Genomic DNA, 25,413 nt, shown 5'->3' on the forward strand with positions numbered 1-25,413 from the left:
TTTTCGGCTATCTACCACTTTTTTCGAACAATCTTTCGGTTCTGGAACATCGATGCGAACTGAAACGCACGTTTAGTGCGACGCCTCCTACGTTTCGGTTCGGATCTTTTTATTTTCTTCCGGATGGTGAATTCAAAGACGTCCGGTCTTTATTATGGCGGGGTGATAGTGTCGTTTGATTCGATAAACGGAATTCGTTCTGACATTTCATTTGCGGTCAAATTATAGCGGGGGTTTGTTTAGATTCAGTGACGTACAGGCTATAGCGGATGAGTGTACTAGTGGATGCGAGTCATGAATCCGGTCGGAAGATGTTTACTGGCCGTGAGCTACCCTTGGTGCACAAATATCGTTCCGACGATAACTTTTGATCCGCCCGTCAGATCGTGGCGATTCTTATATTGATTCGGGGGTACTCGGGAAGATTCATCGCGCGATGACAGCCCTGGCTGTCATCCGGCTTCCAGACATGCTCGGATCGTCCATCCGGTGTCATCTAGCAGGATTTTTTCGCACTTTCATTTAAACGGACTTCGTACGACAATGCGAGTGGAAACGCTTTATTACTTTGACAATGTAGAGGCATGCTGGGTGCGATCATACCAGCACAAATGCACTGGATCCCATCAGAACTCCGAAGTTAAGCGTGCTTGGGCGAGAGTAGTACTAGGATGGGTGACCTCCTGGGAAGTCCTCGTGTTGCACCCCTGTCACTTTTTTCGGCTATCTACCACTTTTTTCGAACAATCTTTCGGTTCTGGAACATCGATGCGAACTGAAACGCACGTTTAGTGCGTCGCCTCTTACGTTTCGGTTCGGATCTTTTTATTTTCTTCCGGATGGTGAATTCAAAGACGTCCGGTCTTTATTATGGCGAGGTGATAGTGTCGTTTGATTCGATAAACGGAATTCGTTCTGACATTTCATTTGCGGTCAAATTATAGCGGGGGTTTGTTTAGATTCAGTGACGTACAGGCTATAGCGGATGAGTGTACTAGTGGATGCGAGTCATGAATCCGGTCGGAAGGTGTTTACTGGCCGTGAGCTACCCTTGGTGCACAAATATCGTTCCGACGATAATTTTTGATCCGCCCGTCAGATCGTGGCGATTCTTATATTGATTCGGGGGTACTCGGGAAGATCCATCGCGCGATGACAGCCATGGCAGTCATCCGGCTTCCCGACATGCTCGGATCGTCCATCCGGTGTCATCTAGCAGGATTTTTTCGCACTTTCATTTAAACGGACTTCGTACGACAATGCGAGTGGAAACTCTTTATTACTTTGACAATGGAGAGGCATGCTGGGTGCGATCATACCAGCACAAATGCACTGGATCCCATCAGAACTCCGAAGTTAAGCGTGCTTGGGCGAGAGTAGTACTAGGATGGGTGACCTCCTGGGAAGTCCTCGTGTTGCACCCCTGTCACTTTTTTCGGCTATCTACCACTTTTTTCGAACAATCTTTCGGTTCTGGAACATCGATGCGAACTGAAACGCACGTTTAGTGCGTCGCCTCCTACGTTTCGGTTCGGATCTTTTTATTTTCTTCCGGATGGTGAATTCAAAGACGTCCGGTCTTTATTATGGCGGGGTGATAGTGTCGTTTGATTCGATAAACGGAATTCGTTCTGACATTTCATTTGCAGTCAAATTATAGCGGGGGTTTGTTTAGATTCACTGACGTACAGGCTATAGCGGATGAGTGTACTAGTGGATGCGAGTCATGAATCCGGTCGGAAGGTGTTTACTGGCCGTGAGCTACCCTTGGTGCACAAATATCGTTCCGACGATAACTTTTGATCCGCCCGTCAGATCGTAGCGATTCTTATATTGATTCGGGGGTACTCGGGAAGATTAATCGCGCGATGACAGCCCTGGCGGTCATCCGGCTTCCCGACATGCTCGGATCGTCCATCCGGTGTCATCTAGCAGGATTTTTTCGCACTTTCATTTAAACGGACTTCGTACGACAATGCGAGTGGAAACTCTTTATTACTTTGACAATGGAAAGGCATGCTGGGTGCGATCATACCAGCACAAATGCACTGGATCCCATCAGAACTCCGAAGTTAAGCGTGCTTGGGCGAGAGTAGTACTAGGATGGGTGACCTCCTGGGAAGTCCTCGTGTTGCACCCCTGTCACTTTTTTCGGCTATCTACCACTTTTTTCGAACAATCTTTCGGTTCTGGAACATCGATGCGAACTGAAACGCACGTTTAGTGCGACGCCTCCTACGTTTCGGTTCGGATCTTTTTATTTTCTTCCGGATGGTGAATTCAAAGACGTCCGGTCTTTATTATGGCGGGGTGATAGTGTCGTTTGATTCGATAAACGGAATTCGTTCTGACATTTCATTTGCGGTCAAATTATAGCGGGGGTTTGTTTAGATTCAGTGACGTACAGGCTATAGCGGATGAGTGTACTAGTGGATGCGAGTCATGAATCCGGTCGGAAGATGTTTACTGGCCGTGAGCTACCCTTGGTGCACAAATATCGTTCCGACGATAACTTTTGATCCGCCCGTCAGATCGTGGCGATTCTTATATTGATTCGGGGGTACTCGGGAAGATTCATCGCGCGATGACAGCCCTGGCGGTCATCCGGCTTCCAGACATGCTCGGATCGTCCATCCGGTGTCATCTAGCAGGATTTTTTCGCACTTTCATTTAAACGGACTTCGTACGACAATGCGAGTGGAAACGCTTTATTACTTTGACAATGTAGAGGCATGCTGGGTGCGATCATACCAGCACAAATGCACTGGATCCCATCAGAACTCCGAAGTTAAGCGTGCTTGGGCGAGAGTAGTACTAGGATGGGTGACCTCCTGGGAAGTCCTCGTGTTGCACCCCTGTCACTTTTTTCGGCTATCTACCACTTTTTTCGAACAATCTTTCGGTTCTGGAACATCGATGCGAACTGAAACGCACGTTTAGTGCGTCGCCTCCTACGTTTCGGTTCGGATCTTTTTATTTTCTTCCGGATGGTGAATTCAAAGACGTCCGGTCTTTATTATGGCGGGGTGATAGTGTCGTTTGATTCGATAAACGGAATTCGTTCTGACATTTCATTTGCAGTCAAATTATAGCGGGGGTTTGTTTAGATTCAGTGACGTACAGGCTATAGCGGATGAGTGTACTAGTGGATGCGAGTCATGAATCCGGTCGGAAGGTGTTTACTGGCCGTGAGCTACCCTTGGTGCACAAATATCGTTCCGACGATAACTTTTGATCCGCCCGTCAGATCGTAGCGATTCTTATATTGATTCGGGGGTACTCGGGAAGATTAATCGCGCGATGACAGCCCTGGCGGTCATCCGGCTTCCCGACATGCTCGGATCGTCCATCCGGTGTCATCTAGCAGGATTTTTTCGCACTTTCATTTAAACGGACTTCGTACGACAATGCGAGTGGAAACTCTTTATTACTTTGACAATGGAAAGGCATGCTGGGTGCGATCATACCAGCACAAATGCACTGGATCCCATCAGAACTCCGAAGTTAAGCGTGCTTGGGCGAGAGTAGTACTAGGATGGGTGACCTCCTGGGAAGTCCTCGTGTTGCACCCCTGTCACTTTTTTCGGCTATCTACCACTTTTTTCGAACAATCTTTCGGTTCTGGAACATCGATGCGAACTGAAACGCACGTTTAGTGCGACGCCTCCTACGTTTCGGTTCGGATCTTTTTATTTTCTTCCGGATGGTGAATTCAAAGACGTCCGGTCTTTATTATGGCGGGGTGATAGTGTCGTTTGATTCGATAAACGGAATTCGTTCTGACATTTCATTTGCGGTCAAATTATAGCGGGGGTTTGTTTAGATTCAGTGACGTACAGGCTATAGCGGATGAGTGTACTAGTGGATGCGAGTCATGAATCCGGTCGGAAGATGTTTACTGGCCGTGAGCTACCCTTGGTGCACAAATATCGTTCCGACGATAACTTTTGATCCGCCCGTCAGATCGTGGCGATTCTTATATTGATTCGGGGGTACTCGGGAAGATTCATCGCGCGATGACAGCCCTGGCGGTCATCCGGCTTCCAGACATGCTCGGATCGTCCATCCGGTGTCATCTAGCAGGATTTTTTCGCACTTTCATTTAAACGGACTTCGTACGACAATGCGAGTGGAAACGCTTTATTACTTTGACAATGGAGAGGCATGCTGGGTGCGATCATACCAGCACAAATGCACTGGATCCCATCAGAACTCCGAAGTTAAGCGTGCTTGGGCGAGAGTAGTACTAGGATGGGTGACCTCCTGGGAAGTCCTCGTGTTGCACCCCTGTCACTTTTTTCGGCTATCTACCACTTTTTTCGAACAATCTTTCGGTTCTGGAACATCGATGCGAACTGAAACGCACGTTTAGTGCGTCGCCTCATACGTTTCGGTTCGGATCTTTTTATTTTCTTCCGGATGGTGAATTCAAAGACGTCCGGTCTTTATTATGGCGGGCTGATAATGTCGTTTGATTCGATAAACGGAATTCGTTCTGACATTTCATTTGCGGTCAAATTATAGCGGGGGTTTGTTTAGATTCAGTGACGTACAGGCTATAGCGGATGAGTGTACTAGTGGATGCGAGTCATGAATCCGGTCGGAAGGTGTTTACTGGCCGTGAGCTACCCTTGGTGCACAAATATCGTTCCGACGATAACTTTTGATCCGCCCGTCAGATCGTAGCGATTCTTATATTGATTCGGGGGTACTCGGGAAGATTAATCGCGCGATGACAGCCCTGGCGGTCATCCGGCTTCCCGACATGCTCGGATCGTCCATCCGGTGTCATCTAGCAGGATTTTTTCGCACTTTCATTTAAACGGACTTCGTACGACAATGCGAGTGGAAACTCTTTATTACTTTGACAATGGAAAGGCATGCTGGGTGCGATCATACCAGCACAAATGCACTGGATCCCATCAGAACTCCGAAGTTAAGCGTGCTTGGGCGAGAGTAGTACTAGGATGGGTGACCTCCTGGGAAGTCCTCGTGTTGCACCCCTGTCACTTTTTTCGGCTATCTACCACTTTTTTCGAACAATCTTTCGGTTCTGGAACATCGATGCGAACTGAAACGCACGTTTAGTGCGACGCCTCCTACGTTTCGGTTCGGATCTTTTTATTTTCTTCCGGATGGTGAATTCAAAGACGTCCGGTCTTTATTATGGCGGGGTGATAGTGTCGTTTGATTCGATAAACGGAATTCGTTCTGACATTTCATTTGCGGTCAAATTATAGCGGGGGTTTGTTTAGATTCAGTGACGTACAGGCTATAGCGGATGAGTGTACTAGTGGATGCGAGTCATGAATCCGGTCGGAAGATGTTTACTGGCCGTGAGCTACCCTTGGTGCACAAATATCGTTCCGACGATAACTTTTGATCCGCCCGTCAGATCGTGGCGATTCTTATATTGATTCGGGGGTACTCGGGAAGATTCATCGCGCGATGACAGCCCTGGCTGTCATCCGGCTTCCAGACATGCTCGGATCGTCCATCCGGTGTCATCTAGCAGGATTTTTTCGCACTTTCATTTAAACGGACTTCGTACGACAATGCGAGTGGAAACGCTTTATTACTTTGACAATGTAGAGGCATGCTGGGTGCGATCATACCAGCACAAATGCACTGGATCCCATCAGAACTCCGAAGTTAAGCGTGCTTGGGCGAGAGTAGTACTAGGATGGGTGACCTCCTGGGAAGTCCTCGTGTTGCACCCCTGTCACTTTTTTCGGCTATCTACCACTTTTTTCGAACAATCTTTCGGTTCTGGAACATCGATGCGAACTGAAACGCACGTTTAGTGCGTCGCCTCTTACGTTTCGGTTCGGATCTTTTTATTTTCTTCCGGATGGTGAATTCAAAGACGTCCGGTCTTTATTATGGCGAGGTGATAGTGTCGTTTGATTCGATAAACGGAATTCGTTCTGACATTTCATTTGCGGTCAAATTATAGCGGGGGTTTGTTTAGATTCAGTGACGTACAGGCTATAGCGGATGAGTGTACTAGTGGATGCGAGTCATGAATCCGGTCGGAAGGTGTTTACTGGCCGTGAGCTACCCTTGGTGCACAAATATCGTTCCGACGATAATTTTTGATCCGCCCGTCAGATCGTGGCGATTCTTATATTGATTCGGGGGTACTCGGGAAGATCCATCGCGCGATGACAGCCATGGCAGTCATCCGGCTTCCCGACATGCTCGGATCGTCCATCCGGTGTCATCTAGCAGGATTTTTTCGCACTTTCATTTAAACGGACTTCGTACGACAATGCGAGTGGAAACTCTTTATTACTTTGACAATGGAGAGGCATGCTGGGTGCGATCATACCAGCACAAATGCACTGGATCCCATCAGAACTCCGAAGTTAAGCGTGCTTGGGCGAGAGTAGTACTAGGATGGGTGACCTCCTGGGAAGTCCTCGTGTTGCACCCCTGTCACTTTTTTCGGCTATCTACCACTTTTTTCGAACAATCTTTCGGTTCTGGAACATCGATGCGAACTGAAACGCACGTTTAGTGCGTCGCCTCCTACGTTTCGGTTCGGATCTTTTTATTTTCTTCCGGATGGTGAATTCAAAGACGTCCGGTCTTTATTATGGCGGGGTGATAGTGTCGTTTGATTCGATAAACGGAATTCGTTCTGACATTTCATTTGCAGTCAAATTATAGCGGGGGTTTGTTTAGATTCACTGACGTACAGGCTATAGCGGATGAGTGTACTAGTGGATGCGAGTCATGAATCCGGTCGGAAGGTGTTTACTGGCCGTGAGCTACCCTTGGTGCACAAATATCGTTCCGACGATAACTTTTGATCCGCCCGTCAGATCGTAGCGATTCTTATATTGATTCGGGGGTACTCGGGAAGATTCATCGCGCGATGACAGCCCTGGCTGTCATCCGGCTTCCAGACATGCTCGGATCGTCCATCCGGTGTCATCTAGCAGGATTTTTTCGCACTTTCATTTAAACGGACTTCGTACGACAATGCGAGTGGAAACGCTTTATTACTTTGACAATGTAGAGGCATGCTGGGTGCGATCATACCAGCACAAATGCACTGGATCCCATCAGAACTCCGAAGTTAAGCGTGCTTGGGCGAGAGTAGTACTAGGATGGGTGACCTCCTGGGAAGTCCTCGTTTTGCACCCCTGTCACTTTTTTCGGCTATCTACCACTTTTTTCGAACAATCTTTCGGTTCTGGAACATCGATGCGAACTGAAACGCACGTTTAGTGCGACGCCTCCTACGTTTCGGTTCGGATCTTTTTATTTTCTTCCGGATGGTGAATTCAAAGACGTCCGGTCTTTATTATGGCGGGGTGATAGTGTCGTTTGATTCGATAAACGGAATTCGTTCTGACATTTCATTTGCGGTCAAATTATAGCGGGGGTTTGTTTAGATTCAGTGACGTACAGGCTATAGCGGATGAGTGTACTAGTGGATGCGAGTCATGAATCCGGTCGGAAGATGTTTACTGGCCGTGAGCTACCCTTGGTGCACAAATATCGTTCCGACGATAACTTTTGATCCGCCCGTCAGATCGTGGCGATTCTTATATTGATTCGGGGGTACTCGGGAAGATTCATCGCGCGATGACAGCCCTGGCGGTCATCCGGCTTCCAGACATGCTCGGATCGTCCATCCGGTGTCATCTAGCAGGATTTTTTCGCACTTTCATTTAAACGGACTTCGTACGACAATGCGAGTGGAAACGCTTTATTACTTTGACAATGTAGAGGCATGCTGGGTGCGATCATACCAGCACAAATGCACTGGATCCCATCAGAACTCCGAAGTTAAGCGTGCTTGGGCGAGAGTAGTACTAGGATGGGTGACCTCCTGGGAAGTCCTCGTGTTGCACCCCTGTCACTTTTTTCGGCTATCTACCACTTTTTTCGAACAATCTTTCGGTTCTGGAACATCGATGCGAACTGAAACGCACGTTTAGTGCGTCGCCTCTTACGTTTCGGTTCGGATCTTTTTATTTTCTTCCGGATGGTGAATTCAAAGACGTCCGGTCTTTATTATGGCGAGGTGATAGTGTCGTTTGATTCGATAAACGGAATTCGTTCTGACATTTCATTTGCGGTCAAATTATAGCGGGGGTTTGTTTAGATTCAGTGACGTACAGGCTATAGCGGATGAGTGTACTAGTGGATGCGAGTCATGAATCCGGTCGGAAGGTGTTTACTGGCCGTGAGCTACCCTTGGTGCACAAATATCGTTCCGACGATAATTTTTGATCCGCCCGTCAGATCGTGGCGATTCTTATATTGATTCGGGGGTACTCGGGAAGATCCATCGCGCGATGACAGCCATGGCAGTCATCCGGCTTCCCGACATGCTCGGATCGTCCATCCGGTGTCATCTAGCAGGATTTTTTCGCACTTTCATTTAAACGGACTTCGTACGACAATGCGAGTGGAAACTCTTTATTACTTTGACAATGGAGAGGCATGCTGGGTGCGATCATACCAGCACAAATGCACTGGATCCCATCAGAACTCCGAAGTTAAGCGTGCTTGGGCGAGAGTAGTACTAGGATGGGTGACCTCCTGGGAAGTCCTCGTGTTGCACCCCTGTCACTTTTTTCGGCTATCTACCACTTTTTTCGAACAATCTTTCGGTTCTGGAACATCGATGCGAACTGAAACGCACGTTTAGTGCGTCGCCTCCTACGTTTCGGTTCGGATCTTTTTATTTTCTTCCGGATGGTGAATTCAAAGACGTCCGGTCTTTATTATGGCGGGGTGATAGTGTCGTTTGATTCGATAAACGGAATTCGTTCTGACATTTCATTTGCAGTCAAATTATAGCGGGGGTTTGTTTAGATTCACTGACGTACAGGCTATAGCGGATGAGTGTACTAGTGGATGCGAGTCATGAATCCGGTCGGAAGGTGTTTACTGGCCGTGAGCTACCCTTGGTGCACAAATATCGTTCCGACGATAACTTTTGATCCGCCCGTCAGATCGTGGCGATTCTTATATTGATTCGGGGGTACTCGGGAAGATTAATCGCGCGATGACAGCCCTGGCGGTCATCCGGCTTCCCGACATGCTCGGATCGTCCATCCGGTGTCATCTAGCAGGATTTTTTCGCACTTTCATTTAAACGGACTTCGTACGACAATGCGAGTGGAAACTCTTTATTACTTTGACAATGGAAAGGCATGCTGGGTGCGATCATACCAGCACAAATGCACTGGATCCCATCAGAACTCCGAAGTTAAGCGTGCTTGGGCGAGACTAGTACTAGGATGGGTGACCTCCTGGGAAGTCCTCGTGTTGCACCCCTGTCACTTTTTTCGGCTATCTACCACTTTTTTCGAATAATCTTTCGGTTCTGGAACATCGATGCGAACTGAAACGCACGTTTAGTGCGACGCCTCCTACGTTTCGGTTCGGATCTTTTTATTTTCTTCCGGATGGTGATTTCAAATACGTCCGGTCTTTATTATGGCGGGGTGATAGTGTCGTTTGATTCGATAAACGGAATTCGTTCTGACATTTCATTTGCGGTCAAATTATAGCGGGGGTTTGTTTAGATTCAGTGACGCACAGGCTATAGCGGATGAGTGTACTAGTGGATGCGAGTCATGAATCCGGTCGGAAGGTGTTTACTGGCCGTGAGCTACCCTTGGTGCACAAATATCGTTCCGACGATAACTTTTGATCCGCCCGTCAGATCGTGGCGATTCTTATATTGATTCGGGGGTACTCGGGAAGATTCATCGCGCGATGACAGCCTTGGCGGTCATCCGGCTTCCCGACATGCTCGGATCGTCCATCCGGTGTCATCTAGCAGGATTTTTTCGCACTTTCATTTAAACGGACTTCGTACGACAATGCGAGTGGAAACTCTTTATTACTTTGACAATGGAGAGGCATGCTGGGTGCGATCATACCAGCACAAATGCACTGGATCCCATCAGAACTCCGAAGTTAAGCGTGCTTGGGCGAGAGTAGTACTAGGATGGGTGACCTCCTGGGAAGTCCTCGTGTTGCACCCCTGTCACTTTTTTCGGCTATCTACCACTTTTTTCGAACAATCTTTCGGTTCTGGAACATCGATGCGAACTGAAACGCACGTTTAGTGCGTCGCCTCCTACGTTTCGGTTCGGATCTTTTTATTTTCTTCCGGATGGTGAATTCAAAGACGTCCGGTCTTTATTATGGCGGGGTGATAGTGTCGTTTGATTCGATAAACGGAATTCGTTCTGACATTTCATTTGCGGTCAAATTATAGCGGGGGTTTGTTTAGATTCAGTAACGTACAGGCTATAGCGGATGAGTGTACTAGTGGATGCGAGTCATGAATCCGGTCGGAAGGTGTTTACTGGCCGTGAGCTACCCTTGGTGCACAAATATCGTTCCGACGATAACTTTTGATCCGCCCGTCAGATCGTGGCGATTCTTATATTGATTCGGGGGTACTCGGGAAGATTCATCGCGCGATGACAGCCCTGGCGGTCATCCGGCTTCCAGACATGCTCGGATCGTCCATCCGGTGTCATCTAGCAGGATTTTTTCGCACTTTCATTTAAACGGACTTCGTACGACAATGCGAGTGGAAACTCTTTATTACTTTGACAATGGAGAGGCATGCTGGGTGCGATCATACCAGCACAAATGCACTGGATCCCATCAGAACTCCGAAGTTAAGCGTGCTTGGGCGAGAGTAGTACTAGGATGGGTGACCTCCTGGGAAGTCCTCGTGTTGCACCCCTGTCACTTTTTTCGGCTATCTACCACTTTTTTCGAACAATCTTTCGGTTCTGGAACATCGATGCGAACTGAAACGCACGTTTAGTGCGTCGCCTCCTACGTTTCGGTTCGGATCTTTTTATTTTCTTCCGGATGGTGAATTCAAAGACGTCCGGTCTTTATTATGGCGGGGTGATAGTGTCGTTTGATTCGATAAACGGAATTCGTTCTGACATTTCATTTGCGGTCAAATTATAGCGGGGGTTTGTTTAGATTCAGTGACGTACAGGCTATAGCGGATGAGTGTACTAGTGGATGCGAGTCATGAATCCGGTCGGAAGGTGTTTACTGGCCGTGAGCTACCCTTGGTGCACAAATATCGTTCCGACGATAACTTTTGATCCGCCCGTCAGATCGTGGCAATTCTTATATTGATTCGGGGGTACTCGAGAAGATCCATCGCGCGATGACAGCCCTGGCGGTCATCCGGCTTCCCGACATGCTCGGATCGTCCATCCGGTGTCATCTAGCAGGATTTTTTCGCACTTTCATTTAAACGGACTTCGTACGACAATGCGAGTGGAAACTCTTTATTACTTTGACAATGGAGAGGCATGCTGGGTGCGATCATACCAGCACAAATGCACTGGATCCCATCAGAACTCCGAAGTTAAGCGTGCTTGGGCGAGAGTAGTACTAGGATGGGTGACCACCTGGGAAGTCCTCGTGTTGCACCCCTGTCACTTTTTTCGGCTATCTACCACTTTTTTCGAACAATCTTTCGGTTCTGGAACATCGATGCGAACTGAAACGCACGTTTAGTGCGTCGCCTCCTACGTTTCGGTTCGGATCTTTTTATTTTCTTCCGGATGGTGAATTCAAAGACGTCCGGTCTTTATTATGGCGGGGTGATAGTGTCGTTTTATTCGATAAACGGAATTCGTTCTGACATTTCATTTGCAGTCAAATTATAGCGGGGGTTTGTTTAGATTCAGTGACGTACAGGCTATAGCGGATGAGTGTACTAGTGGATGCGAGTCATGAATCCGGTCGGAAGGTGTTTACTGGCCGTGAGCTACCCTTGGTGCACAAATATCGTTCCGACGATAACTTTTGATCCGCCCGTCAGATCGTAGCGATTCTTATATTGATTCGGGGGTACTCGGGAAGATTAATCGCGCGATGACAGCCCTGGCGGTCATCCGGCTTCCCGACATGCTCGGATCGTCCATCCGGTGTCATCTAGCAGGATTTTTTCGCACTTTCATTTAAACGGACTTCGTACGACAATGCGAGTGGAAACTCTTTATTACTTTGACAATGGAAAGGCATGCTGGGTGCGATCATACCAGCACAAATGCACTGGATCCCATCAGAACTCCGAAGTTAAGCGTGCTTGGGCGAGAGTAGTACTAGGATGGGTGACCTCCTGAGAAGTCCTCGTGTTGCACCCCTGTCACTTTTTTCGGCTATCTACCACTTTTTTCGAACAATCTTTCGGTTCTGGAACATCGATGCGAACTGAAACGCACGTTTAGTGCGACGCCTCCTACGTTTCGGTTCGGATCTTTTTATTTTCTTCCGGATGGTGAATTCAAAGACGTCCGGTCTTTATTATGGCGGGGTGATAGTGTCGTTTGATTCGATAAACGGAATTCGTTCTGACATTTCATTTGCGGTCAAATTATAGCGGGGGTTTGTTTAGATTCAGTGACGTATAGGCTATAGCGGATGAGTGTACTAGTGGATGCGAGTCATGAATCCGGTCGGAAGGTGTTTACTGGCCGTGAGCTACCCTTGGTGCACAAATATCGTTCCGACGATAACTTTTGATCCGCCCGTCAGATCGTGGCGATTCTTATATTGATTCGGGGGTACTCGGGAAGATTCATCGCGCGATGACAGCCTTGGCGGTCATCCGGCTTCCAGACATGCTCGGATCGTCCATCCGGTGTCATCTAGCAGGATTTTTTCGCACTTTCATTTAAACGGACTTCGTACGACAATGCGAGTGGAAACTCTTTATTACTTTGACAATGGAGAGGCATGCTGGGTGCGATCATACCAGCACAAATGCACTGGATCCCATCAGAACTCCGAAGTTAAGCGTGCTTGGGCGAGAGTAGTACTAGGATGGGTGACCTCCTGGGAAGTCCTCGTGTTGCACCCCTGTCACTTTTTTCGGCTATCTACCACTTTTTTCGAACAATCTTTCGGTTCTGGAACATCGATGCGAACTGAAACGCACGTTTAGTGCGTCGCCTCCTACGTTTCGGTTCGGATCTTTTTATTTTCTTCCGGATGGTGAATTCAAAGACGTCCGGTCTTTATTATGGCGAGGTGATAGTGTCGTTTGATTCGATAAACGGAATTCGTTCTGACATTTCATTTGCGGTCAAATTATAGCGGGGGTTTGTTTAGATTCAGTGACGTACAGGCTATAGCGGATGAGTGTACTAGTGGATGCGAGTCATGAATCCGGTCGGAAGGTGTTTACTGGCCGTGAGCTACCCTTGGTGCACAAATATCGTTCCGACGATAACTTTTGATCCGCCCGTCAGATCGTCGCGATTCTTATATTGATTCGGGGGTACTCGGGAAGATCCATCGCGCGATGACAGCCCTGGCGGTCATCTGGCTTCCCGACATGCTCGGATCGTCCATCCGGTGTCATCTAGCAGGATTTTTTCGCACTTTCATTTAAACGGACTTCGTACGACAATGCGAGTGAAAACTCTTTATTACTTTGACAATGGAGAGGCATGCTGGGTGCGATCATACCAGCACAAATGCACTGGATCCCATCAGAACTCCGAAGTTAAGCGTGCTTGGGCGAGAGTAGTACTAGGATGGGTGACCTCCTGGGAAGTCCTCGTGTTGCACCCCTGTCACTTTTTTCGGCTATCTACCACTTTTTTCGAACAATCTTTCGGTTCTGGAACATCGATGCGAACTGAAACGCACGTTTAGTGCGTCGCCTCCTACGTTTCGGTTCGGATCTTTTTATTTTCTTCCGGATGGTGAATTCAAAGACGTCCGGTCTTTATTATGGCGGGGTGATAGTGTCGTTTGATTCGATAAACGGAATTCGTTCTGACATTTCATTTGCAGTCAAATTATAGCGGGGGTTTGTTTAGATTCACTGACGTACAGGCTATAGCGGATGAGTGTACTAGTGGATGCGAGTCATGAATCCGGTCGGAAGGTGTTTACTGGCCGTGAGCTACCCTTGGTGCACAAATATCGTTCCGACGATAACTTTTGATCCGCCCGTCAGATCGTGGCGATTCTTATATTGATTCGGGGGTACTCGGGAAGATTAATCGCGCGATGACAGCCCTGGCGGTCATCCGGCTTCCCGACATGCTCGGATCGTCCATCCGGTGTCATCTAGCAGGATTTTTTCGCACTTTCATTTAAACGGACTTCGTACGACAATGCGAGTGGAAACTCTTTATTACTTTGACAATGGAAAGGCATGCTGGGTGCGATCATACCAGCACAAATGCACTGGATCCCATCAGAACTCCGAAGTTAAGCGTGCTTGGGCGAGACTAGTACTAGGATGGGTGACCTCCTGGGAAGTCCTCGTGTTGCACCCCTGTCACTTTTTTCGGCTATCTACCACTTTTTTCGAATAATCTTTCGGTTCTGGAACATCGATGCGAACTGAAACGCACGTTTAGTGCGACGCCTCCTACGTTTCGGTTCGGATCTTTTTATTTTCTTCCGGATGGTGAATTCAAATACGTCCGGTCTTTATTATGGCGGGGTGATAGTGTCGTTTGATTCGATAAACGGAATTCGTTCTGACATTTCATTTGCGGTCAAAATATAGCGGGGGTTTGTTTAGATTCAGTGACGCACAGGCTATAGCGGATGAGTGTACTAGTGGATGCGAGTCATGAATCCGGTCGGAAGGTGTTTACTGGCCGTGAGCTACCCTTGGTGCACAAATATCGTTCCGACGATAACTTTTGATCCGCCCGTCAGATCGTGGCGATTCTTATATTGATTCGGGGGTACTCGGGAAGATTCATCGCGCGATGACAGCCCTGGCGGTCATCCGGCTTCCCGACATGCTCGGATCGTCCATCCGGTGTCATCTAGCAGGATTTTTTCGCACTTTAATTTAAACGGACTTCGTACGACAATGCGAGTGGAAACTCTTTATTACTTTGACAATGGAGAGGCATGCTGGGTGCGATCATACCAGCACAAATGCACTGGATCCCATCAGAACTCCGAAGTTAAGCGTGCTTGGGCGAGAGTAGTACTAGGATGGGTGACCACCTGGCAAGTCCTCGTGTTGCACCCCTGTCACTTTTTTCGGCTATCTACCACTTTTTTCGAACAATCTTTCGGTTCTGGAACATCGATGCGAACTGAAACGCACGTTTAGTGCGTCGCCTCCTACGTTTCGGTTCGGATCTTTTTATTTTCTTCCGGATGGTGAATTCAAAGACGTCCGGTCTTTATTATGGCGGGGTGATAGTGTCGTTTGATTCGATAAACGGAATTCGTTCTGACATTTCATTTGCAGTCAAATTATAGCGGGGGTTTGTTTAGATTCAGTGACGTACAGGCTATAGCGGATGAGTGTACTAGTGGATGCGAGTCATGAATCCGGTCGGAAGGTGTTTACTGGCCGTGAGCTACCCTTGGTGCACAAATATCGTTCCGACGATAACTTTTGATCCGCCCGTCAGATCGTAGCGATTCTTATATTGATTCGGGGGTACTCGGGAAGATTAATCGCGCGATGACAGCCCTGGCGGTCATCCGGCTTCCCGACATGCTCGGATCGTCCATCCGGTGTCATCTAGCAGGATTTTTTCGCACTTTCATTTAAACGGACTTCGTACGACAATGCGAGTGGAAACTCTTTATTACTTTGACAATGGAAAGGCATGCTGGGTGCGATCATACCAGCACAAATGCACTGGATCCCATCAGAACTCCGAAGTTAAGCGTGCTTGGGCGAGAGTAGTACTAGGATGGGTGACCTCCTGAGAAGTCCTCGTGTTGCACCCCTGTCACTTTTTTCGGCTATCTACCACTTTTTTCGAAGAATCTTTCGGTTCTGGAACATCGATGCGAACTGAAACGCACGTTTAGTGCGACGCCTCCTACGTTTCGGTTCGGATCTTTTTATTTTCTTCCGGATGGTGAATTCAAAGACGTCCGGTCTTTATTATGGCGGGGTGATAGTGTCGTTTGATTCGATAAACGGAATTCGTTCTGACATTTCATTTGCGGTCAAATTATAGCGGGGGTTTGTTTAGATTCAGTGACGTATAGGCTATAGCGGATGAGTGTACTAGTGGATGCGAGTCATGAATCCGGTCGGAAGGTGTTTACTGGCCGTGAGCTACCCTTGGTGCACAAATATCGTTCCGACGATAACTTTTGATCCGCCCGTCAGATCGTCGTGATTCTTATATTGATTCGGGGGTACTCGGGAAGATCCATCGCGCGATGACAGCCCTGGCAGTCATCCGGCTTCCCGACATGCTCGGATCGTCCATCCGGTGTCATCTAGCAGGATTTTTTCGCACTTTCATTTAAACGGACTTCGTACGACAATGCGAGTGGAAACTCTTTATTACTTTGACAATGGAGTGGCATGCTTGGTGCGATCATACCAGCACAAATGCACTGGATCCCATCAGAACTCCGAAGTTAAGCGTGCTTGGGCGAGAGTAGTACTAGGATGGGTGACCTCCTGGGAAGTCCTCGTGTTGCACCCCTGTCACTTTTTTCGGCTATCTACCACTTTTTTCGAACAATCTTTCGGTTCTGGAACATCGATGCGAACTGAAACGCACGTTTAGTGCGTCGCCTCCTACGTTTCGGTTCGGATCTTTTTATTTTCTTCCGGATGGTGAATTCAAAGACGTCCGGTCTTTATTATGGCGGGGTGATAGTGTCGTTTGATTCGATAAACGGAATTCGTTCTGACATTTCATTTGCAGTCAAATTATAGCGGGGGTTTGTTTAGATTCAGTGACGTACAGGCTATAGCGGATGAGTGTACTAGTGGATGCGAGTCATGAATCCGGTCGGAAGGTGTTTACTGGCCGTGAGCTACCCTTCGTGCACAAATATCGTTCCGACGATAACTTTTGATCCGCCCGTCAGATCGTAGCGATTCTTATATTGATTCGGGGGTACTCGGGAAGATTAATCGCGCGATGACAGCCCTGGCGGTCATCCGGCTTCCCGACATGCTCGGATCGTCCATCCGGTGTCATCTAGCAGGATTTTTTCGCACTTTCATTTAAACGGACTTCGTACGACAATGCGAGTGGAAACTCTTTATTACTTTGACAATGGAAAGGCATGCTGGGTGCGATCATACCAGCACAAATGCACTGGATCCCATCAGAACTCCGAAGTTAAGCGTGCTTGGGCGAGAGTAGTACTAGGATGGGTGACCTCCTGGGAAGTCCTCGTGTTGCACCCCTGTCACTTTTTTCGGCTATCTACCACTTTTTTCGAACAATCTTTCGGTTCTGGAACATCGATGCGAACTGAAACGCACGTTTAGTGCGACGCCTCCTACGTTTCGGTTCGGATCTTTTTATTTTCTTCCGGATGGTGAATTCAAAGACGTCCGGTCTTTATTATGGCGGGGTGATAGTGTCGTTTGATTCGATAAACGGAATTCGTTCTGACATTTCATTTGCGGTCAAATTATAGCGGGGGTTTGTTTAGATTCAGTGACGTACAGGCTATAGCGGATGAGTGTACTAGTGGATGCGAGTCATGAATCCGGTCGGAAGATGTTTACTGGCCGTGAGCTACCCTTGGTGCACAAATATCGTTCCGACGATAACTTTTGATCCGCCCGTCAGATCGTGGCGATTCTTATATTGATTCGGGGGTACTCGGGAAGATTCATCGCGCGATGACAGCCCTGGCGGTCATCCGGCTTCCAGACATGCTCGGATCGTCCATCCGGTGTCATCTAGCAGGATTTTTTCGCACTTTCATTTAAACGGACTTCGTACGACAATGCGAGTGGAAACGCTTTATTACTTTGACAATGTAGAGGCATGCTGGGTGCGATCATACCAGCACAAATGCACTGGATCCCATCAGAACTCCGAAGTTAAGCGTGCTTGGGCGAGAGTAGTACTAGGATGGGTGACCTCCTGGGAAGTCCTCGTGTTGCACCCCTGTCACTTTTTTCGGCTATCTACCACTTTTTTCGAACAATCTTTCGGTTCTGGAACATCGATGCGAACTGAAACGCACGTTTAGTGCGTCGCCTCTTACGTTTCGGTTCGGATCTTTTTATTTTCTTCCGGATGGTGAATTCAAAGACGTCCGGTCTTTATTATGGCGAGGTGATAGTGTCGTTTGATTCGATAAACGGAATTCGTTCTGACATTTCATTAGCGGTCAAATTATAGCGGGGGTTTGTTTAGATTCAGTGACGTACAGGCTATAGCGGATGAGTGTACTAGTGGATGCGAGTCATGAATCCGGTCGGAAGGTGTTTACTGGCCGTGAGCTACCCTTGGTGCACAAATATCGTTCCGACGATAATTTTTGATCCGCCCGTCAGATCGTGGCGATTCTTATATTGATTCGGGGGTACTCGGGAAGATCCATCGCGCGATGACAGCCATGGCAGTCATCCGGCTTCCCGACATGCTCGGATCGTCCATCCGGTGTCATCTAGCAGGATTTTTTCGCACTTTCATTTAAACGGACTTCGTACGACAATGCGAGTGGAAACTCTTTATTACTTTGACAATGGAGAGGCATGCTGGGTGCGATCATACCAGCACAAATGCACTGGATCCCATCAGAACTCCGAAGTTAAGCGTGCTTGGGCGAGAGTAGTACTAGGATGGGTGACCTCCTGGGAAGTCCTCGTGTTGCACCCCTGTCACTTTTTTCGGCTATCTACCACTTTTTTCGAACAATCTTTCGGTTCTGGAACATCGATGCGAACTGAAACGCACGTTTAGTGCGTCGCCTCCTACGTTTCGGTTCGGATCTTTTTATTTTCTTCCGGATGGTGAATTCAAAGACGTCCGGTCTTTATTATGGCGGGGTGATAGTGTCGTTTGATTCGATAAACGGAATTCGTTCTGACATTTCATTTGCAGTCAAATTATAGCGGGGGTTTGTTTAGATTCACTGACGTACAGGCTATAGCGGATGAGTGTACTAGTGGATGCGAGTCATGAATCCGGTCGGAAGGTGTTTACTGGCCGTGAGCTACCCTTGGTGCACAAATATCGTTCCGACGATAACTTTTGATCCGCCCGTCAGATCGTGGCGATTCTTATATTGATTCGGGGGTACTCGGGAAGATTAATCGCGCGATGACAGCCCTGGCGGTCATCCGGCTTCCCGACATGCTCGGATCGTCCATCCGGTGTCATCTAGCAGGATTTTTTCGCACTTTCATTTAAACGGACTTCGTACGACAATGCGAGTGGAAACTCTTTATTACTTTGACAATGGAAAGGCATGCTGGGTGCGATCATACCAGCACAAATGCACTGGATCCCATCAGAACTCCGAAGTTAAGCGTGCTTGGGCGAGACTAGTACTAGGATGGGTGACCTCCTGGGAAGTCCTCGTGTTGCACCCCTGTCACTTTTTTCGGCTATCTACCACTTTTTTCGAATAATCTTTCGGTTCTGGAACATCGATGCGAACTGAAACGCACGTTTAGTGCGACGCCTCCTACGTTTCGGTTCGGATCTTTTTATTTTCTTCCGGATGGTGATTTCAAATACGTCCGGTCTTTATTATGGCGGGGTGATAGTGTCGTTTGATTCGATAAACGGAATTCGTTCTGACATTTCATTTGCGGTCAAATTATAGCGGGGGTTTGTTTAGATTCAGTGACGCACAGGCTATAGCGGATGAGTGTACTAGTGGATGCGAGTCATGAATCCGGTCGGAAGGTGTTTACTGGCCGTGAGCTACCCTTGGTGCACAAATATCGTTCCGACGATAACTTTTGATCCGCCCGTCAGATCGTGGCGATTCTTATATTGATTCGGGGGTACTCGGGAAGATTCATCGCGCGATGACAGCCTTGGCGGTCATCCGGCTTCCCGACATGCTCGGATCGTCCATCCGGTGTCATCTAGCAGGATTTTTTCGCACTTTCATTTAAACGGACTTCGTACGACAATGCGAGTGGAAACTCTTTATTACTTTGACAATGGAGAGGCATGCTGGGTGCGATCATACCAGCACAAATGCACTGGATCCCATCAGAACTCCGAAGTTAAGCGTGCTTGGGCGAGAGTAGTACTAGGATGGGTGACCTCCTGGGAAGTCCTCGTGTTGCACCCCTGTCACTTTTTTCGGCTATCTACCACTTTTTTCGAACAATCTTTCGGTTCTGGAACATCGATGCGAACTGAAACGCACGTTTAGTGCGTCGCCTCCTACGTTTCGGTTCGGATCTTTTTATTTTCTTCCGGATGGTGAATTCAAAGACGTCCGGTCTTTATTATGGCGGGGTGATAGTGTCGTTTGATTCGATAAACGGAATTCGTTCTGACATTTCATTTGCGGTCAAATTATAGCGGGGGTTTGTTTAGATTCAGTAACGTACAGGCTATAGCGGATGAGTGTACTAGTGGATGCGAGTCATGAATCCGGTCGGAAGGTGTTTACTGGCCGTGAGCTACCCTTGGTGCACAAATATCGTTCCGACGATAACTTTTGATCCGCCCGTCAGATCGTGGCGATTCTTATATTGATTCGGGGGTACTCGGGAAGATTCATCGCGCGATGACAGCCCTGGCGGTCATCCGGCTTCCAGACATGCTCGGATCGTCCATCCGGTGTCATCTAGCAGGATTTTTTCGCACTTTCATTTAAACGGACTTCGTACGACAATGCGAGTGGAAACTCTTTATTACTTTGACAATGGAGAGGCATGCTGGGTGCGATCATACCAGCACAAATGCACTGGATCCCATCAGAACTCCGAAGTTAAGCGTGCTTGGGCGAGAGTAGTACTAGGATGGGTGACCTCCTGGGAAGTCCTCGTGTTGCACCCCTGTCACTTTTTTCGGCTATCTACCACTTTTTTCGAACAATCTTTCGGTTCTGGAACATCGATGCGAACTGAAACGCACGTTTAGTGCGTCGCCTCCTACGTTTCGGTTCGGATCTTTTTATTTTCTTCCGGATGGTGAATTCAAAGACGTCCGGTCTTTATTATGGCGGGGTGATAGTGTCGTTTGATTCGATAAACGGAATTCGTTCTGACATTTCATTTGCGGTCAAATTATAGCGGGGGTTTGTTTAGATTCAGTGACGTACAGGCTATAGCGGATGAGTGTACTAGTGGATGCGAGTCATGAATCCGGTCGGAAGGTGTTTACTGGCCGTGAGCTACCCTTGGTGCACAAATATCGTTCCGACGATAACTTTTGATCCGCCCGTCAGATCGTGGCGATTCTTATATTGATTCGGGGGTACTCGGGAAGATTAATCGCGCGATGACAGCCCTGGCGGTCATCCGGCTTCCCGACATGCTCGGATCGTCCATCCGGTGTCATCTAGCAGGATTTTTTCGCACTTTCATTTAAACGGACTTCGTACGACAATGCGAGTGGAAACTCTTTATTACTTTGACAATGGAAAGGCATGCTGGGTGCGATCATACCAGCACAAATGCACTGGATCCCATCAGAACTCCGAAGTTAAGCGTGCTTGGGCGAGACTAGTACTAGGATGGGTGACCTCCTGGGAAGTCCTCGTGTTGCACCCCTGTCACTTTTTTCGGCTATCTACCACTTTTTTCGAATAATCTTTCGGTTCTGGAACATCGATGCGAACTGAAACGCACGTTTAGTGCGACGCCTCCTACGTTTCGGTTCGGATCTTTTTATTTTCTTCCGGATGGTGATTTCAAATACGTCCGGTCTTTATTATGGCGGGGTGATAGTGTCGTTTGATTCGATAAACGGAATTCGTTCTGACATTTCATTTGCGGTCAAATTATAGCGGGGGTTTGTTTAGATTCAGTGACGCACAGGCTATAGCGGATGAGTGTACTAGTGGATGCGAGTCATGAATCCGGTCGGAAGGTGTTTACTGGCCGTGAGCTACCCTTGGTGCACAAATATCGTTCCGACGATAACTTTTGATCCGCCCGTCAGATCGTGGCGATTCTTATATTGATTCGGGGGTACTCGGGAAGATTCATCGCGCGATGACAGCCTTGGCGGTCATCCGGCTTCCCGACATGCTCGGATCGTCCATCCGGTGTCATCTAGCAGGATTTTTTCGCACTTTCATTTAAACGGACTTCGTACGACAATGCGAGTGGAAACTCTTTATTACTTTGACAATGGAGAGGCATGCTGGGTGCGATCATACCAGCACAAATGCACTGGATCCCATCAGAACTCCGAAGTTAAGCGTGCTTGGGCGAGAGTAGTACTAGGATGGGTGACCTCCTGGGAAGTCCTCGTGTTGCACCCCTGTCACTTTTTTCGGCTATCTACCACTTTTTTCGAACAATCTTTCGGTTCTGGAACATCGATGCGAACTGAAACGCACGTTTAGTGCGTCGCCTCCTACGTTTCGGTTCGGATCTTTTTATTTTCTTCCGGATGGTGAATTCAAAGACGTCCGGTCTTTATTATGGCGGGGTGATAGTGTCGTTTGATTCGATAAACGGAATTCGTTCTGACATTTCATTTGCGGTCAAATTATAGCGGGGGTTTGTTTAGATTCAGTAACGTACAGGCTATAGCGGATGAGTGTACTAGTGGATGCGAGTCATGAATCCGGTCGGAAGGTGTTTACTGGCCGTGAGCTACCCTTGGTGCACAAATATCGTTCCGACGATAACTTTTGATCCGCCCGTCAGATCGTGGCGATTCTTATATTGATTCGGGGGTACTCGGGAAGATTCATCGCGCGATGACAGCCCTGGCGGTCATCCGGCTTCCAGACATGCTCGGATCGTCCATCCGGTGTCATCTAGCAGGATTTTTTCGCACTTTCATTTAAACGGACTTCGTACGACAATGCGAGTGGAAACTCTTTATTACTTTGACAATGGAGAGGCATGCTGGGTGCGATCATACCAGCACAAATGCACTGGATCCCATCAGAACTCCGAAGTTAAGCGTGCTTGGGCGAGAGTAGTACTAGGATGGGTGACCTCCTGGGAAGTCCTCGTGTTGCACCCCTGTCACTTTTTTCGGCTATCTACCACTTTTTTCGAACAATCTTTCGGTTCTGGAACATCGATGCGAACTGAAACGCACGTTTAGTGCGTCGCCTCCTACGTTTCGGTTCGGATCTTTTTATTTTCTTCCGGATGGTGAATTCAAAGACGTCCGGTCTTTATTATGGCGGGGTGATAGTGTCGTTTGATTCGATAAACGGAATTCGTTCTGACATTTCATTTGCGGTCAAATTATAGCGGGGGTTTGTTTAGATTCAGTGACGTACAGGCTATAGCGGATGAGTGTACTAGTGGATGCGAGTCATGAATCCGGTCGGAAGGTGTTTACTGGCCGTGAGCTACCCTTGGTGCACAAATATCGTTCCGACGATAACTTTTGATCCGCCCGTCAGATCGTGGCAATTCTTATATTGATTCGGGGGTACTCGAGAAGATCCATCGCGCGATGACAGCCCTGGCGGTCATCCGGCTTCCCGACATGCTCGGATCGTCCATCCGGTGTCATCTAGCAGGATTTTTTCGCACTTTCATTTAAACGGACTTCGTACGACAATGCGAGTGGAAACTCTTTATTACTTTGACAATGGAGAGGCATGCTGGGTGCGATCATACCAGCACAAATGCACTGGATCCCATCAGAACTCCGAAGTTAAGCGTGCTTGGGCGAGAGTAGTACTAGGATGGGTGACCACCTGGGAAGTCCTCGTGTTGCACCCCTGTCACTTTTTTCGGCTATCTACCACTTTTTTCGAACAATCTTTCGGTTCTGGAACATCGATGCGAACTGAAACGCACGTTTAGTGCGTCGCCTCCTACGTTTCGGTTCGGATCTTTTTATTTTCTTCCGGATGGTGAATTCAAAGACGTCCGGTCTTTATTATGGCGGGGTGATAGTGTCGTTTTATTCGATAAACGGAATTCGTTCTGACATTTCATTTGCAGTCAAATTATAGCGGGGGTTTGTTTAGATTCAGTGACGTACAGGCTATAGCGGATGAGTGTACTAGTGGATGCGAGTCATGAATCCGGTCGGAAGGTGTTTACTGGCCGTGAGCTACCCTTGGTGCACAAATATCGTTCCGACGATAACTTTTGATCCGCCCGTCAGATCGTAGCGATTCTTATATTGATTCGGGGGTACTCGGGAAGATTAATCGCGCGATGACAGCCCTGGCGGTCATCCGGCTTCCCGACATGCTCGGATCGTCCATCCGGTGTCATCTAGCAGGATTTTTTCGCACTTTCATTTAAACGGACTTCGTACGACAATGCGAGTGGAAACTCTTTATTACTTTGACAATGGAAAGGCATGCTGGGTGCGATCATACCAGCACAAATGCACTGGATCCCATCAGAACTCCGAAGTTAAGCGTGCTTGGGCGAGAGTAGTACTAGGATGGGTGACCTCCTGAGAAGTCCTCGTGTTGCACCCCTGTCACTTTTTTCGGCTATCTACCACTTTTTTCGAACAATCTTTCGGTTCTGGAACATCGATGCGAACTGAAACGCACGTTTAGTGCGACGCCTCCTACGTTTCGGTTCGGATCTTTTTATTTTCTTCCGGATGGTGAATTCAAAGACGTCCGGTCTTTATTATGGCGGGGTGATAGTGTCGTTTGATTCGATAAACGGAATTCGTTCTGACATTTCATTTGCGGTCAAATTATAGCGGGGGTTTGTTTAGATTCAGTGACGTATAGGCTATAGCGGATGAGTGTACTAGTGGATGCGAGTCATGAATCCGGTCGGAAGGTGTTTACTGGCCGTGAGCTACCCTTGGTGCACAAATATCGTTCCGACGATAACTTTTGATCCGCCCGTCAGATCGTGGCGATTCTTATATTGATTCGGGGGTACTCGGGAAGATTCATCGCGCGATGACAGCCTTGGCGGTCATCCGGCTTCCAGACATGCTCGGATCGTCCATCCGGTGTCATCTAGCAGGATTTTTTCGCACTTTCATTTAAACGGACTTCGTACGACAATGCGAGTGGAAACTCTTTATTACTTTGACAATGGAGAGGCATGCTGGGTGCGATCATACCAGCACAAATGCACTGGATCCCATCAGAACTCCGAAGTTAAGCGTGCTTGGGCGAGAGTAGTACTAGGATGGGTGACCTCCTGGGAAGTCCTCGTGTTGCACCCCTGTCACTTTTTTCGGCTATCTACCACTTTTTTCGAACAATCTTTCGGTTCTGGAACATCGATGCGAACTGAAACGCACGTTTAGTGCGTCGCATCTTACGTTTCGGTTCGGATCTTTTTATTTTCTTCCGGATGGTGAATTCAAAGACGTCCGGTCTTTATTATGGCGAGGTGATAGTGTCGTTTGATTCGATAAACGGAATTCGTTCTGACATTTCATTTGCGGTCAAATTATAGCGGGGGTTTGTTTAGATTCAGTGACGTACAGGCTATAGCGGATGAGTGTACTAGTGGATGCGAGTCATGAATCCGGTCGGAAGGTGTTTACTGGCCGTGAGCTACCCTTGGTGCACAAATATCGT

General features: G+C 48.0%; 35 non-coding genes across 35 annotated transcripts; all 35 read left to right on the plus strand.

Annotated features, from left to right (window-relative positions):
- The first annotated feature begins 589 nt into the window (after positions 1 to 589).
- On the plus strand, positions 590 to 708 carry LOC143871362 (5S ribosomal RNA). Its single transcript, XR_013246132.1, has one exon. It is a non-coding gene; the product is annotated as a 5S ribosomal RNA (ribosomal RNA).
- Positions 709 to 1,305: 597 nt separating this feature from the next.
- Positions 1,306 to 1,424, plus strand: LOC143871364 (5S ribosomal RNA). The gene has a single exon (XR_013246134.1). It is a non-coding gene; the product is annotated as a 5S ribosomal RNA (ribosomal RNA).
- A 597-nt stretch (positions 1,425 to 2,021) lies between these two features.
- LOC143871365 (5S ribosomal RNA) lies at positions 2,022 to 2,140 on the plus strand. The gene has a single exon (XR_013246135.1). It is a non-coding gene; the product is annotated as a 5S ribosomal RNA (ribosomal RNA).
- A 597-nt stretch (positions 2,141 to 2,737) lies between these two features.
- On the plus strand, positions 2,738 to 2,856 carry LOC143871366 (5S ribosomal RNA). The gene has a single exon (XR_013246136.1). It is a non-coding gene; the product is annotated as a 5S ribosomal RNA (ribosomal RNA).
- A 597-nt stretch (positions 2,857 to 3,453) lies between these two features.
- LOC143871367 (5S ribosomal RNA) lies at positions 3,454 to 3,572 on the plus strand. The gene has a single exon (XR_013246137.1). It is a non-coding gene; the product is annotated as a 5S ribosomal RNA (ribosomal RNA).
- A 597-nt stretch (positions 3,573 to 4,169) lies between these two features.
- Positions 4,170 to 4,288, plus strand: LOC143871368 (5S ribosomal RNA). Its single transcript, XR_013246138.1, has one exon. It is a non-coding gene; the product is annotated as a 5S ribosomal RNA (ribosomal RNA).
- Positions 4,289 to 4,885: 597 nt separating this feature from the next.
- On the plus strand, positions 4,886 to 5,004 carry LOC143871369 (5S ribosomal RNA). Its single transcript, XR_013246139.1, has one exon. It is a non-coding gene; the product is annotated as a 5S ribosomal RNA (ribosomal RNA).
- Positions 5,005 to 5,601: 597 nt separating this feature from the next.
- Positions 5,602 to 5,720, plus strand: LOC143871370 (5S ribosomal RNA). Its single transcript, XR_013246140.1, has one exon. It is a non-coding gene; the product is annotated as a 5S ribosomal RNA (ribosomal RNA).
- Positions 5,721 to 6,317: 597 nt separating this feature from the next.
- Positions 6,318 to 6,436, plus strand: LOC143871372 (5S ribosomal RNA). Its single transcript, XR_013246141.1, has one exon. It is a non-coding gene; the product is annotated as a 5S ribosomal RNA (ribosomal RNA).
- Positions 6,437 to 7,033: 597 nt separating this feature from the next.
- On the plus strand, positions 7,034 to 7,152 carry LOC143873341 (5S ribosomal RNA). Its single transcript, XR_013248054.1, has one exon. It is a non-coding gene; the product is annotated as a 5S ribosomal RNA (ribosomal RNA).
- A 597-nt stretch (positions 7,153 to 7,749) lies between these two features.
- Positions 7,750 to 7,868, plus strand: LOC143871373 (5S ribosomal RNA). The gene has a single exon (XR_013246142.1). It is a non-coding gene; the product is annotated as a 5S ribosomal RNA (ribosomal RNA).
- A 597-nt stretch (positions 7,869 to 8,465) lies between these two features.
- LOC143871374 (5S ribosomal RNA) lies at positions 8,466 to 8,584 on the plus strand. The gene has a single exon (XR_013246143.1). It is a non-coding gene; the product is annotated as a 5S ribosomal RNA (ribosomal RNA).
- Positions 8,585 to 9,181: 597 nt separating this feature from the next.
- Positions 9,182 to 9,300, plus strand: LOC143873141 (5S ribosomal RNA). Its single transcript, XR_013247864.1, has one exon. It is a non-coding gene; the product is annotated as a 5S ribosomal RNA (ribosomal RNA).
- A 597-nt stretch (positions 9,301 to 9,897) lies between these two features.
- LOC143871376 (5S ribosomal RNA) lies at positions 9,898 to 10,016 on the plus strand. Its single transcript, XR_013246145.1, has one exon. It is a non-coding gene; the product is annotated as a 5S ribosomal RNA (ribosomal RNA).
- A 597-nt stretch (positions 10,017 to 10,613) lies between these two features.
- Positions 10,614 to 10,732, plus strand: LOC143871377 (5S ribosomal RNA). The gene has a single exon (XR_013246146.1). It is a non-coding gene; the product is annotated as a 5S ribosomal RNA (ribosomal RNA).
- Positions 10,733 to 11,329: 597 nt separating this feature from the next.
- LOC143872884 (5S ribosomal RNA) lies at positions 11,330 to 11,448 on the plus strand. Its single transcript, XR_013247611.1, has one exon. It is a non-coding gene; the product is annotated as a 5S ribosomal RNA (ribosomal RNA).
- Positions 11,449 to 12,045: 597 nt separating this feature from the next.
- On the plus strand, positions 12,046 to 12,164 carry LOC143873030 (5S ribosomal RNA). Its single transcript, XR_013247755.1, has one exon. It is a non-coding gene; the product is annotated as a 5S ribosomal RNA (ribosomal RNA).
- A 597-nt stretch (positions 12,165 to 12,761) lies between these two features.
- LOC143871378 (5S ribosomal RNA) lies at positions 12,762 to 12,880 on the plus strand. Its single transcript, XR_013246147.1, has one exon. It is a non-coding gene; the product is annotated as a 5S ribosomal RNA (ribosomal RNA).
- A 597-nt stretch (positions 12,881 to 13,477) lies between these two features.
- LOC143871379 (5S ribosomal RNA) lies at positions 13,478 to 13,596 on the plus strand. The gene has a single exon (XR_013246148.1). It is a non-coding gene; the product is annotated as a 5S ribosomal RNA (ribosomal RNA).
- Positions 13,597 to 14,193: 597 nt separating this feature from the next.
- LOC143873142 (5S ribosomal RNA) lies at positions 14,194 to 14,312 on the plus strand. Its single transcript, XR_013247865.1, has one exon. It is a non-coding gene; the product is annotated as a 5S ribosomal RNA (ribosomal RNA).
- A 597-nt stretch (positions 14,313 to 14,909) lies between these two features.
- On the plus strand, positions 14,910 to 15,028 carry LOC143874493 (5S ribosomal RNA). The gene has a single exon (XR_013249171.1). It is a non-coding gene; the product is annotated as a 5S ribosomal RNA (ribosomal RNA).
- Positions 15,029 to 15,625: 597 nt separating this feature from the next.
- On the plus strand, positions 15,626 to 15,744 carry LOC143873031 (5S ribosomal RNA). The gene has a single exon (XR_013247756.1). It is a non-coding gene; the product is annotated as a 5S ribosomal RNA (ribosomal RNA).
- A 597-nt stretch (positions 15,745 to 16,341) lies between these two features.
- On the plus strand, positions 16,342 to 16,460 carry LOC143873325 (5S ribosomal RNA). Its single transcript, XR_013248039.1, has one exon. It is a non-coding gene; the product is annotated as a 5S ribosomal RNA (ribosomal RNA).
- A 597-nt stretch (positions 16,461 to 17,057) lies between these two features.
- On the plus strand, positions 17,058 to 17,176 carry LOC143871380 (5S ribosomal RNA). The gene has a single exon (XR_013246149.1). It is a non-coding gene; the product is annotated as a 5S ribosomal RNA (ribosomal RNA).
- Positions 17,177 to 17,773: 597 nt separating this feature from the next.
- On the plus strand, positions 17,774 to 17,892 carry LOC143871381 (5S ribosomal RNA). Its single transcript, XR_013246150.1, has one exon. It is a non-coding gene; the product is annotated as a 5S ribosomal RNA (ribosomal RNA).
- A 597-nt stretch (positions 17,893 to 18,489) lies between these two features.
- On the plus strand, positions 18,490 to 18,608 carry LOC143871382 (5S ribosomal RNA). Its single transcript, XR_013246151.1, has one exon. It is a non-coding gene; the product is annotated as a 5S ribosomal RNA (ribosomal RNA).
- A 597-nt stretch (positions 18,609 to 19,205) lies between these two features.
- LOC143873143 (5S ribosomal RNA) lies at positions 19,206 to 19,324 on the plus strand. Its single transcript, XR_013247866.1, has one exon. It is a non-coding gene; the product is annotated as a 5S ribosomal RNA (ribosomal RNA).
- Positions 19,325 to 19,921: 597 nt separating this feature from the next.
- Positions 19,922 to 20,040, plus strand: LOC143871383 (5S ribosomal RNA). Its single transcript, XR_013246152.1, has one exon. It is a non-coding gene; the product is annotated as a 5S ribosomal RNA (ribosomal RNA).
- A 597-nt stretch (positions 20,041 to 20,637) lies between these two features.
- On the plus strand, positions 20,638 to 20,756 carry LOC143871384 (5S ribosomal RNA). Its single transcript, XR_013246153.1, has one exon. It is a non-coding gene; the product is annotated as a 5S ribosomal RNA (ribosomal RNA).
- A 597-nt stretch (positions 20,757 to 21,353) lies between these two features.
- LOC143873145 (5S ribosomal RNA) lies at positions 21,354 to 21,472 on the plus strand. The gene has a single exon (XR_013247868.1). It is a non-coding gene; the product is annotated as a 5S ribosomal RNA (ribosomal RNA).
- A 597-nt stretch (positions 21,473 to 22,069) lies between these two features.
- On the plus strand, positions 22,070 to 22,188 carry LOC143871385 (5S ribosomal RNA). The gene has a single exon (XR_013246154.1). It is a non-coding gene; the product is annotated as a 5S ribosomal RNA (ribosomal RNA).
- Positions 22,189 to 22,785: 597 nt separating this feature from the next.
- On the plus strand, positions 22,786 to 22,904 carry LOC143871387 (5S ribosomal RNA). Its single transcript, XR_013246156.1, has one exon. It is a non-coding gene; the product is annotated as a 5S ribosomal RNA (ribosomal RNA).
- Positions 22,905 to 23,501: 597 nt separating this feature from the next.
- LOC143872885 (5S ribosomal RNA) lies at positions 23,502 to 23,620 on the plus strand. The gene has a single exon (XR_013247612.1). It is a non-coding gene; the product is annotated as a 5S ribosomal RNA (ribosomal RNA).
- A 597-nt stretch (positions 23,621 to 24,217) lies between these two features.
- Positions 24,218 to 24,336, plus strand: LOC143873032 (5S ribosomal RNA). Its single transcript, XR_013247757.1, has one exon. It is a non-coding gene; the product is annotated as a 5S ribosomal RNA (ribosomal RNA).
- Positions 24,337 to 24,933: 597 nt separating this feature from the next.
- On the plus strand, positions 24,934 to 25,052 carry LOC143871388 (5S ribosomal RNA). The gene has a single exon (XR_013246157.1). It is a non-coding gene; the product is annotated as a 5S ribosomal RNA (ribosomal RNA).
- The last annotated feature ends 361 nt before the right edge of the window (positions 25,053 to 25,413 follow it).

Source organism: Tasmannia lanceolata, unplaced genomic scaffold (genome assembly GCF_043159265.1).
Source record: "Tasmannia lanceolata isolate RefF3 unplaced genomic scaffold, GAP_Taslan_0.1 ptg000003l, whole genome shotgun sequence".
Lineage (NCBI taxonomy): Eukaryota > Viridiplantae > Streptophyta > Magnoliopsida > Canellales > Winteraceae > Tasmannia > Tasmannia lanceolata.